The following is a 12,231-nucleotide window of genomic DNA, read 5'->3' as shown; positions in this document are numbered from 1 at the left end:
GAAGTAGCCTGATTTTAGAATGGACAATACACATAGACATTCTTAACTGTAAAAATGTGCTAAAGTAAATGAAAATACTCAACGTCACTTGTCATCAGGAAAAAGCAAATTAAGACCATAGCAAACCCAGTGTGGTAGGACAGGCCTTTAATCTCAGTACTGGGAAGACACAAGCAGCCAGAACTCTTTGAGTTTAAGACCAGCCTGGTCTATATATCCGGTACCAAGACAACCAGGGCTAGATAGTAAAGATCAAAAAAGACTAAAGATCATGAGTGTTGTTTAAGATGCAGAGAAAGCAAACGTTTTGGGCACTGTTAGGATGTGAATTAGTTTATCTGTTGCAGAAAACAGTATATTCATTCCCCAACAGATTTTAAACAGCCCTACAATATGACCCAGCAACCCCAACTGCTGATCCAACCAAAGTATGTGGAACCTGAGTATCAAACACACCTGCACTCCCCTCTGCAATGCTGTTCACAACATTAAAAATATAAACCAGCAGTGTCTACCAACTGATTCATGGATAAAGAAAATAGGGCACAAAGCATGCTGGGATACTATTCAACCACAAAAGGAATGAAATTCTGTTGTCTGAAACCATGGAAAAGGAATTGGAAGCCAACATGTTAAATGTAATAAGCTGGCACAGAAAGACAAGTGGAGGAGTTGCCGTGTGGGTGCACACCAGAGGCTGAGAGGGGACAGCATGGTGAGACAGGGAAAGGTTGATCAGTCGTAAGTAAGCTGTAGCTGCTGTGTACACACGACATTCTGGGTGACAATAATGTACTGCACACTTAAAAAAGCCAGAGGAAATGACTTTGAAAGTTTTGAAAGAGATGGTTAAATAATTAAGGACATAAGTACATTTAGCATGCTTTAAGCATTGCACAATGATTCCATTTATTAAAACAATACATGGTGCCCTATCATTGATGTATACAATTCTAGTGGTCTTACAAAAGTATAAGTTAAAAATAAATTTAAAGATAAAATTAAATCAATCCATAAAGCCACAGGAAGAAAGCATCAATTACTGGGATTTCCATTTCCATCATAAAAACATTGAACATTTCAATAACTTCCCTTCCTTGCAATTCTTTATGTGTGAATATACATGTGTCATTGTCTTGTTATATGGATACTGCTATAATTTAAAAAGGAGCAAGAAGAAGCCATGCCATACAACAGGGCTCACATAGAAGGTTTATTGGAAGAGGAGAGAGAAGGAGCAGAGAAGTGGCTGAGAGGGAGGCAGAGATTGGGGCAGAGACTGGTCCCTGGAAACAAGAGGAGCAGCAGAAGAGAGAGAGACCAGAGGTAGGCAAGGCCCGCCTTTTATAAGGGAACTTAGTGAATGTGCACAGGGAGCTCTCTTAGTGACTGCTGCTGAGGGCACATCCTGTCAGGACCATAAGGCAGGCCAGTGCTCATGCCTGAATATTAACAGGTAGAATAAATTCATACCTATTAGTATTTTAGCATATTGTTTTTATTAGAATTACAATTTTGGGTTTTGCTTTCCTTATTTCATTGTTCCCTCCCAATTCTGTCCAGTTACTTCCCCCTCTATCTCAGCCCAGGCAGCCAGTGTTTAGAAGTTATCGTATTCCCTTTGATTTCTTTCTTTACTCATGTGTGAACCTATGTGCACTGTGTGTTATCACTGATCTTTTCTGGCAGCAGATTTTAAAGGGTTGTGAGACGGATGTATGTGGGATTCCTCCAGACAACTTACTATAGAATTAAACAATTAATGGTATTGAAACTCTTTATTCATGTAGCCATAAATAAATATAACTATATACTAATACACAAATGTACACAATTGCCTATAGTTAACATTTGTGACATCTGCATTTTGGTTTTCTTGTCTCTCTCTCTGTCTCCCTCCTATTTATTTCTATCTGGGAGATCTGGTTAGTTTTCTGTCAACTTGGCATAAGGTAGAGTCATCAGAAAAGAGTGAATTTGAGTTAAGAAAATGCCTTAATCAGACCGGCTATAGGCAAGTGTGTGGGGACATTTTCTTTTTTTTTTAAATTTATTTATTTATTAGAGATTTCTGTCTCTTCCCCGCCACCGCCTCCCATTTCCCTCCCCTCCCCCAATCAAGTCCCCCTCCCTCATCAGCCCAAAGAGCAATCAGGGTTCCCTGCCCTGTGGGAAGTCCAAGGACCACCAACCTCCATCCAGGTCTAGTAAGGTGAGCATCCAAACTGCCTAGGCTCCCACAAAGCCAGTACGTGCAGTAGGATCAAAAACCCATTCTCAGTAGTCCTCATTGTCTGCTATGTTCAGAGAGTCTGGTTTTATCCCAGGCTTTTCCAGACCCAGGCCAGCTGGCCTTGGTGAGTTCCCATTAGAACATCCCCATTGTCTCAGTGTGTGGGTGCACCCCTCGTGGTCCTGAGTTCCTTGCTCATGCTCTCTCTCCTTCTGCTCCTGATTTGGACCTTGAGATTTCTGTCTGGTGCTCCAACGTGGGTCTCTGTCTCTGTCTCCTTTCATCGCCTGATGAAGGTTAATATTCAGGAGGATGCCTATATGTTTTTCTTTGGGTTCTCCGTCTTATTTAGCTTCTCTAGGATCACGAATTATAGGCTCAATGTCCTTTATTTATGGCTAGAAACCAAATATGAGTGAGTACATCCCATGTTCCTCTTTTTGGGTCTGGCTTACCTCACTCAGGATAGTGTTTTCTATTTCCATCCATTTGCATGCAAAATTCAAGAAGTCATTGTTTTTTACTGCTGAGTAGTACTCTAATATGTATACATTCCATACTTTCTTCATCCATTCTTCCATTGAAGGGCATCTAGGTTGTTTCCAGGTTCTGGCTATCACAAACAATGCTGCTATGAACATAGTTGAGCATATACTTTTGTTGTATGATAGGGCCTCTCTTGGGTATATTCCTGCATCATCTGCTGCCTCGCTGGTCCCCGCAGGTCCTGGCCGCCTGCGGCCTGCGTCGTCTGCCGCCGCCTGTGTCGTCTGCGTCATTTTCTTGATTAATAATTGATGTAGAATGGTCCAGTCCACTGTGGTTGGTGCCACTCTTTATTTTTTAAAGATAATATACTTATATATTTTTGTTTTATATTATGTTTAAGTGCATTTTATCTGAATTCTGTGTGTGCACAATGTGTGCGCCTGTTGGCCAGGAGAGCCAGAAGAAGACATTGGGTCTCCTGGAACTGCAGTTATGGACAGTTGTCAGCTGCCCCGTAGGTGCTGAGGACCAAACTGAGCTCCTCTAGGAGAGCAGCCAGTGCTCTCAAATGCCGAGCTGTCTCTCCAGCCCTTCATTTCATTCTTTTTTCCCCCGCAATCTATCATTGAACTTGGAACTCATTGATTAGCAATACTGACTAATCAGTAACCTTCAGGGATTCTCTTGTTTGTGTCTCTTAGTGCTGAGATTGAAGGCTTTCATGGGTCACCTAGCTTTTTATGTAAGTCCTGAAGACCCAAACTCTGGTCCTCACATTTGCCCAGCAAGTCCTTTAACCACTGAGTTGCCTCCCTAGCCCCTCTGTGTGTTGTTGTTTTGATGTTTTCACTGAAATGAAACTGCAAGCTTAAATGTGGCTGGTTTTAATTGGCTGCTTTAGATTTAAAGCCAAAGACAACACATATTTCTATTCTTTATTTTTGTGTATGTGTGTGGGTCATTTTGTCACAAATGCATGCTGTGTCATGGGTGAGCCACAGTACATGTATGGAGGTCAGCGCCGTTTCAAAAGCCACCCCTTGCTTTCCGCTCCATCATTTCTGCTATAGGATGTACTTCAGGCTATCTATCTAAAGGAACTTTCCTGTCTCTGCCTCCTGCCCTATAGTAGTAGTGGGATTCCACATGCATACCATCGCATTAGACTGCTTATGTGAGTTCCTGGAATGGGACTCAGGATCCCATACAGCTTTTTATAAGGGTTCCAAGATCAAACTCAGGTCATCGGGCCTCGGCTGCTGGTATTTTTACCTTCCGAGCCATCTCCTCCGCTCTATAATGTCTATTTTTAATTGACATTAACAAATTGCCTCCCAAATGACTGCAGCACTCGTGTCATTAGCAATGCTGGCCTGGCAGCCTCATCTTTATAAATCAGTCTGAGTTTCACATGAAAAATAATGAGACCACTGCAGCGAGAAACTCCCTCCTCATACATATATTGGTCATCTGATCTGCTCGCATCTATCTCATCTTTATATTCATATGCCTTTTTCTTTTTCTAAAAACCTGGTAGAAGTTTGTGTATTGACATGGCACACAGCCTTTTGGACTGGCTCCCGTGCCCCGTGCACGTGTTAGTCTTCTGTTTCTATAGATGGGTGTGTGGTTAATGTGGTCTAATTTTAGTTATAGCGTTAGGTTACTAAAAACACGACTTCTGTTTTTGCAGTGTTCCTGCTGTAGCTTTTCTTGTCATGTGTATGTGAAGAGGGTGTCCTGGTAAGGCACTCTCTGACCCCAGTCCAACATCCTGCAAACTTAGGCCCTTGTCCCGACAATGCCGTAGGGATGCTCCCTTGATTCCGTGTGATCCTGTGAGTAGATCCCTCCATTCTCGAGTCTTCAGATGGTACTCTATCTGGTTGATACCTGGGTTATAGTTTCATGAGAAATGCTGAAACAAAGACCCCTCCTAATCTGTGCCTGGATTCTGACCTACAGAAACTCTGAAATCATGTATGCATATTGTTTTAAGCTGATCACGTTAGGAGTCGTGTCTCAACACTGCTTGTATTGCAACGGTCCAATTCTATGTGTTAAAATCTTAAAATTAATTTAATTTTGTTGGTGTTTTTATGACTATATTTAAGTATAATGCATGGGTGTCTTTTTTTCCAAAGAAGCCAAAACTGGGCATTGGATTCCCTGGAACTAGAGTAACAGACAGTTGTGAGCCACCATGCGGGTGCTGGAAACTAAACGGAGTTCCTCTTGAAGAACAGCTAGTGATCCTAACCCCTGAATTATCTCTTCAACCCCATATGTTAATTTTTATCTGGAATGTATATTGCACATATTTTCATAAGCATTGTCTCTATTAATTTATGATTTAAACTTTAAAAAATCATATAATCAAATATGTTTTTCTTGTATGTTTTTCAAATTATATATACAGATATATTTATATTATTTTCCTGTATATGTGTGATGTGGGAGTGTCATATATCAATCTGTTGATTTCATTGGTTAAGCAATAAAGAAACTGCTTGGTCCTCATAGGTTAAGACATAGGTGGGAGGAGAAAACAGAAGAGAAGGCTGGGAGAAAGAAGCTGAGTCAGGAGTCACCATGATTCTCGCACTCCAGACAGACGTAGGCTAGAATCTCCCTGGTAAGCGCACCTCGTGGTGCTACATAGATTAATAGAAATGGGTTAAGAGGCTGAAACTAAGGGGCCAAGCAGTGTTTAAAAGAATACAGTTTCTGTGTAATTATTTCGGGTAAAGCTAGCCGTTGGGGCGGCCGGGTGCCGGGGATGCAGCCCACCACACCTATTTCAACATATGTGTCTCTCCCAAATTTCTATACTTGCTTGGGAACTATAAAGCCACTGTGGTGAATAACTCAAGTGGCCTATGATGACAGCATATGTCAGGTACTTTAAAAATGATGATGTCAGAGCAGAGACATTTAACCCGTGAGTACAGTGAGTTAGGAAATCAGGGAAGAAGAAAACAGAGAGAACCCTTCTGGGTAACTTTCAATGTGAGAGAAAGTTTAATCCAGTGAGGAAACGAAGAGGAAAAGATGGATGGCTGTTAGTTGCACCTACAAGTCAGCAATAATAGCTGGAATTGGTTAGCTAGCCAGGCAACACGTGATCAAGAGCCAGCCTTATAGTTCATGCTGCAAACTCAAAATTTTATCCTAATAGAGAAAAAGGAATTTCATATTCAGATTGTCAAGGATGTATATTTTTAAAGTTACTAAACTTGTAGTTTGAAGGATAGATTAGAACAGAAATTAAGTCGAGGAAATTACTGAAGTAATGTGTGTGTTCTTCTATGCTCTATGATGCATGGTTAATAAAAGCTCAGAGACAGAAATTGGGGTTCAACCTAAAGGTCAGAAAAGCAAAGCAAGCCGGGCAGTGGTGGCGCGTGCCTTTAATCCCAGCACTCGGGAGGCAGAGGCAGGCGGATCTCTGTGAGTTTGAGGCCAGCCTGGTCTACAAGAGCTAGTTCCAGGACAGGCACCAAAACTACAGAGAAACCCTGTCTATATAGGGGTTGGATTGTAAATTCCAAATGTAATCTTGAAAATTATTGAAGCTGAATATTAAATGAAATTCACGTGGTTTGGTACCTTAAGTTCTCTATAGCAAATATGTATTTACATATGACTGAATTATATACTACTGTACAGTACAAAATAATAGCTATATGTGCAAAATATAATTGCACCATTTGAAATGATGAAATAACAAGGGACTGGAGGCATTTTCAAAGGAAAACAATAGCAAGAAATGTTCACTATGTTTGTGTCTGCCTCGGAAGATGATGCAGGCATTCACCATGTTGACCAATGCTGACAATAATGATCACTTCAGTGTCTGAGTCATGAGAATGAGGTAATGAAGATGGGCATTGAACACACGCCAGAGACTAGGTTTCTTCCCTTCTAACAACACTACTTTTATTTGTAGAAGTAGTTGTGGGCCTGGCCGCAGAATTGTTCATAATATTTAAATAGTCGTTTGCTCAGCAATTGGTTTTGTTCATTCTCTTTGGTGGCTCACATATAATTGCATATAATCAAATGTGTGTTTGGTACTTCACCAAACATTTTTAAGGGTTTCAATGGACTCCAAGCAACTGTCAACAGGCTGGCTTTGATGTTGGTATCCAATTTCTCTACTTATGTATCCTGCAATGGGAATAAGCTAGAAGCAAAGTGGAGTATGCTTGTTTTCATTTGCTTTACTTTCTTCAGTTTGGGTTTCTCTTTAGTAGAGGTTCTATTATACACTTTGCAGCTCTAGAGTTATATGTGGAAATACAGTTAGGGGATCTTCCTCTTTCTATGATAGTTTATCCCCTGGGTGCTTTATATTTGGGGTGCCAGGCTTCTACTTGGCCTTTCTTCTAAGGCAGATGTGGTAGCAGTCAGTGAGAGCTCCCTAAGATGTCAGGTGCTCTGTTGATGCAAGTGGACTGTGTCTCAGCTGACCTTTTCTGGGAAGAGGGTTCCTGTCAGCCACATACAGAAAGAACCCAGAAGTGTGGATGTATGACCAGCTTACATTCTTCCAACCCGATGGGAGTGTCAGAAGTTTGAGGAGAATTTTGACATGACACAGGGATATGAACTGATCAGGGAAATGTAGATTACTGTAATGCTCCATTTTCAGAAGCCAGCTGAGTATGATGATGATCCCACTTACCCAGACAGCAATCCACCCCTCTGGGGGGCTGCCTCTAGCTCCTGGGTGTAGGCATAGAGAAGATCTTCCCATAGGAGAAAATACTTAGGGAGGATGGTATCAAAACCTAAGGAGAGACAACTTCTAGATTAAGATAGGTATCTTAGCCTGTTCTTGCTGCTATAACAAGTACCCTTGATTGTGTTGTTTATAAATAGAAAGTTAAAAAGCCTGAGAAGTTCAAGATCAAGAGTGTCTGGCGAAGGCTTCCTCTTTCTTCTTGCTTTAAGACACCATCTTCATGCTATGTCCTCGGATGGCAGGCAGAAAGGTGGAAAGGGCCAGGCAATGTTCAGGGTCTCTCCTCTAGGGGAATTAATTCTACTCCTGAGGGTGGAATGCTTATGACTTAACACTTCATAAAGGCCCTGCTTCTTAATACCACCTGGATTCATACTCTATTTCAACATGGAATGTGGAGGGGTACAGCAGACATCCAAGTCACAGCAGAGAGACTGATTCAAGTTAGGAGGTATGGGTTTGTAAAGCAGTGAACTCAGGTATCAGACCCAGTGTTGTGGCATTAATTGTATGGTTGCAACTATCCAGAAGCTACAGTGTTAATGGGTTGATAAAGTCCTGAAAATGCCTCCTGATTCTGGCGGTGACTCTTGCAATATGCAGTCTTAAGTTATTCCAACTGAAAATGTTAGTTATGAATTTTGGGATCTGGAAGAGGCATTTCTACCTTTAGAGCCATAACAGGTTCACATAAGGAAGAGGGAAGGGGAGGTACCAGCTGGTTCCCTTCTACTTTAAAGAGTTTTAAGTCAGCTTCCAAACAAATATGTAGGAAATATCCATAGCTGTGTGACTCACCCCGCAAAGAGCCGGTTGCGGAGAGATAGGACACATGTCCTATACAAACGTGTGCTGCTGGTGTATTTTTAATCAAGACTCAGGTCTTTTCAGGTCCCTGATCACAGAACGTCATGGTAAAAAGAATAATCTTTATTTTTCATAAGTGGCCCAGTTGAAGCTCTGACATTTGGTTCTTATGAGACTTGGAGAAAATTCTTTTCCCGGGGTGGTACAATAGTTGTCTTTAGAGTCTGAAGTTGTGGGTTCAAATGTTTATTATAATTAATAGCTACATGCCCACAGGTGAGGTATTTAAGTTCTCTTATCTTTGCTTTTTGGGATTATTAATCTTGATTGTTATCTTGACCCCATTTGGAATCACATAGAAAATGTATCACTGGATGTGTCTACACACTGTTTGCAGTGCTGTGTAACCTAGAAGGGAAGACCCACATGGAGTGTACTGTAACCGTCTCTTGCTCTGGGGTTCAGGATGGTACAACAAAGAGCAAAGGAGCCCATAAAGTGTACAGCAGCGTTCCCTCTACTCCAACTACCATGACCACCTGTGCCATGATGTATGATATCCCTCAAAATATGAGCAAACTGTTTCCCTAAGTTGTTTTGTTACAGTGAACTTTTGTGTTGCTGTGATAAATACTGTGACAGAAAAAAAAGGAAAGCAAACAGACAAGCAAAACCAACTCAGAGAGGAAAGGGTTCATTTCATCTTCTAAGTTACAGTTGGTGACTCGAGGCAGAAACTATAGAAGAATATCACATACCGACTTGTTCCCTCATTTCTGCTTGGCTAGTTTCCTGCTACAGACCAGGTACCCCTCTCTATAGTGGGCTTGGCCCTACTGTATCAATTAGCAACCAAGAAAATGCCCCCATAGACAAGTTCACTGCCCAATTTGATGGAGGCAAGCACCAAAGGAGACTGCCTCAGGCTATTCTGGACTGTGTCAGCTTGATGGCTAGGACTGGTATCTTGTCATCAAAAGCAACATAAATAATAGACTTGTCTATAAAATAGAAATAACAAAGCTAGGTTTGGTTGCACATACTATAATGCCATCATTTGTGAGGCTGGGGCAGGAGAATCGTGAGTTCCAGGGCAGCTTGAGCTATAATAGTGAGACCCTAGTGCAAAAGCCCCCATTGCTGGTAAACTTTTCACACTACATGGCTTTCTTTTCTGTTTTTGTTTTTTAGTTATAAACTGATTGGCCCATTAGCTCAGGCTTCTTATTAACTCTTAAAACTTATATTAGCCCATTATCCTTGTCTATCTTAGCCTCCATACCTTTGTGGGTGAGGTAGTCACATCTTGCTTGCTCTGTGACTGGGTCATGACTTCAGAATCAAACTTTCCTCTTCAGAATTTTTGTTGCCACACCTCTACTTCCTGCCTGGCTACTGGCCAATCAGCATTTATTTAAAATATAAGTGACAAGATATATACCATTGTCCCACAGCACTTCCTCCCCCTTTTTTAAACAAGAACTCTGAATCAAATCTCCTTTGTTTAGCTTTTCTCCTGACCATTATCCATAACAACTTGTAACCAACATTCTAAACAAAGGAAATAATTCATAGTCCATTTTTGGAGAATTTGATTGTAGTTTTTCAGGCTACTTCCTGCTGAATTGGGGGCGCTGATAATCTTATGGGAACCTAAAGAAAATTTAGAATTATGATCAAGTCATGACTGGACTTTCCTGTGATGCTTGATCATCTCAGCCAGCAGTCTTGAGGCTGTTCTGGATGTAGAACTCAGACACCTAGACCATCTGCTCCTATCAGAGATTTCTCAGGGGTTCTTCCTTGATCAAATCTGATTTTTCTTAACCTGGAATTAATCCACAGCCTCTCATTTCCTGTGGAAACAAGAGCAAAACCTTTTTTCCAAAGTAACATACCTTTTGACTTCAATTTTGAAAATTTTTCAAAATACCTTTCTTGGATTAATCCAGCAGCATTTATAATCAAATGTTATTTTAGCAGCTGTTGCTCCTTCTTCTGCAGTCATGAAATTCAAAGACAAAACAATAGTGTACAGTATCCAGATTCTCTGTGTATTTTCCATTTTTACGTGGTTTTATTTTAAACTTTATTTATTTTCTTTTCTTTTATTTCATCAATTGTATCAGTACTTTGTTTTTCTTTCTTGAGACAGAGTTTCTCTGTGTAACAGTCATGGCTGTCCTGGAACTTGTTTTGTAGACCAGTCTGGCCTTGAATTCTCTGAGTTCCGCCTGCCTCTGCCTCCCAGTGCTGGGATTAAAGTACTGCAGGTTTTTAATGAATATAGCCTATACAGTCAGATACTCCACACTGTGTCAGAAGTTAAGTGAACTAATACTTGCTAAGGTACAGTACTTGGCAAGCAATAAACACCAGGTGAAAGTCGACTCTCTCATGGGCCTGTCGTCTCTTCCTTAAAAAGAAGTTAGCGGAATGGTATCCTATAGCTCTGAGCTGTAGCATGCCTCAGTGGAAAGGCTTTACTTGGTTTGTTTGTTTATTTGTTTTGTTATTGCTCTCTAGTAAGAGTCAGCAAACTTTTTTCTAGAGAAATCTGCAGTTTCTGTAAAGCTATTCCACCTTGACACTGTAGAGCGAAAGTGGGTGAAGGAATACCAAAAAGAACAAGTACGGCCGCACCCTAATAAATCCTTACTTACAAAGCCCAGCTGTGCTTTCGATTTGGCTCAGTGGCAGTGTGTGCTGGCCTCTGTTATACAGAGCAGAAATATGTGGAGAAGAGAGAAATGCAACTTTTGATGGAAAGGGATAGCACAAACCACACATTACAGAACCGCATAAGCTTGAAACATTAGCTTAACTTGGAAATATCTTTATATTGAGCACATGAAAGAAAGTAGATGTTCTGCAACAGAGGCGGATATTAAAATACAATAAGCAGCTTTCACAAGTGTGAATATTTACGAATCCAAGCATAGTTATGTAAAATAAATGAAATCAGAAACAGTGGTCTCGGAATTCGCATTTGCTATGTGTCAAAATAACATGGGAAGACAGAAGGCTTGCAGAGGCTTGGTATTCTCAGGTGCTAGCATGTGGCTAGCGTCCCCTTTGATGTTGTAAGAAACAGGACAGTTGCACTCTGAACCAGCTCAGCCAGCTACATGGTGACTACTTAGCTTTCAGATCACCTTTTCTATTGTGTCTTGTCATTTGATTACTACTGTGACTAAATTGTGGGAGATTTTCCTTATGAAGCTGGCTAATGACTGGTGACCTACCACAGGGCTTCATGGCATCTGGGACTTTGGCAGAGTTTTGAAGTCCACAGTGGCTATGCTGTGTACATGAGTACATTTTGAAAATCTTCTGGGGAAAGATGAGAAACAGAAATACAATGAACACAATGTAGACATGAAGCAGGGAAAGTATAAATGAAGAAACAATAGTGGCACAACAGAAATTCAAGGAAAACTGCTTCATTTAGGCAATACTCAGAGAGATCAGCAGGAGATAAGGATAGAGCGCAGCAATGACTTCCTACCTACCTAGTCTCTGCAGCCCCTCTCTCTGTAACCCCTCCCTCTGCAGCCCCTCCCCCTGCAGCCTTCCCCCTGCAGCTTCTCCCTTTGCAGCCCTTCCCTCTGAAGCTCCTCCCTCTGCAGCCCCTCTCTCTTCAGCCTTTCCCCTGCAGCTCCTCCCTCTGCAGCCCCTCCCCCTGCAGCCTTCCCCCTGCAGCTCCTCCCTCTGTAGCCTTCCCTCTGCAGCTCCTCCCTCTGCAGCCTTTCCCCTGCAGCTCCTCCCTCTGTAGCCCCTCCTTCTGCAGCTCCTCCCTCTGCAGCTCCTCCCTCGGCAGCCTTCCCTCTGCAGCTCCTCCCTCTGCAGCTCCTCCCTCTGCAGCTCCTCCCTCGGCAGCCTTCCCCCTGCAGCTCCTCCCTCTGCAGCTCCTCCCTCTGCAGCCCCTCCCTCTGCAGCCCCTCCCTCTGCAGCC

The sequence above is a fragment of the Microtus pennsylvanicus genome, chromosome 4 (genome assembly GCF_037038515.1).
Source record: "Microtus pennsylvanicus isolate mMicPen1 chromosome 4, mMicPen1.hap1, whole genome shotgun sequence".
In the NCBI taxonomy this organism is placed as follows: domain Eukaryota; kingdom Metazoa; phylum Chordata; class Mammalia; order Rodentia; family Cricetidae; genus Microtus; species Microtus pennsylvanicus.
The sequence above is the reverse complement of the archived record's forward strand: the minus strand, read 5'-3'. Positions refer to the sequence as shown.